This window comes from Mus caroli, chromosome 7 (genome assembly GCF_900094665.2).
Source record: "Mus caroli chromosome 7, CAROLI_EIJ_v1.1, whole genome shotgun sequence".
NCBI classification, from domain to species: domain Eukaryota; kingdom Metazoa; phylum Chordata; class Mammalia; order Rodentia; family Muridae; genus Mus; species Mus caroli.
Genome location: NC_034576.1, coordinates 75,283,402 through 75,284,931, shown reverse-complemented (window position 1 = coordinate 75,284,931; position 1,530 = coordinate 75,283,402). Strand labels below are relative to the sequence as shown.

General features: G+C 45.4%; 1 pseudogene; it reads right to left on the bottom strand.

Annotated features, from left to right (window-relative positions):
- Positions 1 to 588: 588 nt before the first annotated feature.
- Positions 589 to 1,148, bottom strand: LOC110299264 (annotated as a pseudogene).
- Positions 1,149 to 1,530: the final 382 nt, after the last annotated feature.

Sequence of the window (1,530 nt, the reverse complement as noted above, 5' to 3'; positions counted from 1 at the left end):
TAATATATTAACTCTTGTAAAGAGTACTCATTACACTGGGGCTGGAGAGGTGGCTCAGTGGTTAAGAGCAATGACTGCTCTTCCAGAGGTCCTGAGTTCAATTCCTAGCAACTACATGATGTCTCACAACCGTCTGTAATGGGATCTGATGCCCTTTTCTGGTGTGTCTGAAGACAACTGCAGTGTACTCATAGACATTAAAAAGTATTCATTATATTTGAAGAACTGTATTAAACCCAGTAGGAGCCGGGCGGTGGTGGCACACACCTTTAATCCCAGCACTTGGGAGACAGAGGCAGGTGGATTTCTGAGTTCAAGGCCAGCCTGGTCTACAAAGTGAGTTCCAGGACAGCCAGGGCTATACAGAGAAACCCTGTCTCAAACAAACAAACAAACAAAAACAAAAACAAACAAACAAACAAACAAAACTCAGTAGGACTTTGTGATACCCAAATTCGTGCAGTAGATATTGTTTTATTCTACAGATGACAATCTGAGACTTACTGAGTTCATGCACCCTGGTCAAGGCCACCGAACTTCAAGTCAAATTTGCTCTGATGACCTCAGAGAATGCATTCTTTTTTTTTTATGATATTCTCTTCATTTATTTGCTCTCTTTCACTTATTCACGAGGCTGGGGAAGAGAAAAATGGTACACCGAAGTCGCAGACGTTTAGGCAAAAGAGGAATTTGCCGTCGTATCTACCAGGCCACGATTCTGCTGGGAGGCCTCTCTGGAAGGGCTCTGGCCAGGTTCAAGCAAACGCCCTGGGTTCTTTGTTTCCGTCACAGAAACATCATGACAGTTCCTTTCTTTCCAATCTGCCAGGCCTCCAAGGGGAAGAAGCAGATAATGATCCGGTCCTGGTCCAGGGACAGCTCCTCTCCTCGGTGAGGAGCTTGAAGAAGCTGGCACTGTGAATGCGGTTCTGCTCCGCGGTGCCCACAACACCGATGGAAGAGACCAGAAGGTGAGCACAGGGCTCTGTGGATTTGTTCATCAACAGGGTCATGCCAGGTCGTATCGTAACGCTCACGCGGTCTTCGGGTTTGTCCGGGATGGTGGCTGTGGCCGCACACAGCGGGTTCTCCAGCCCCGCGGGTATGCGGCTAACCCGCAAGTTTGTTTCCAACTCAACGAATGGCATGTTAGGGGGAGAAGAGTGGAATCGCCAAACAGTCGAGAATGCATTCTTAAATAGTAAGACAAGGCCTCTTGAGGTTCTACGGTATAATGAGGCAAAATACTTTTACTTGGAGAAGTTAAGAAGCTTGGATTTTCTAAAAAAAAAAAAAAAAAAGCCCAATTAAAAAAAAATCTCAGTTTTATGCCTGCACCCAACACACATTGAAGAAATAAAACTGAGAAAACTTGGAGATTTGTTTTTAAAATCACTTTTCTTTCTAATAAAGTCAGATCAGTGAATAGCACTTTGCAGAAGAGGCAGGTCAGCAGCTGGTGCCAGTTAGAGGTAGCTGGAGTCAGTGAGCTTCATAATGCAGAGCTAGGATAGTTGTTCCCCTCCATAG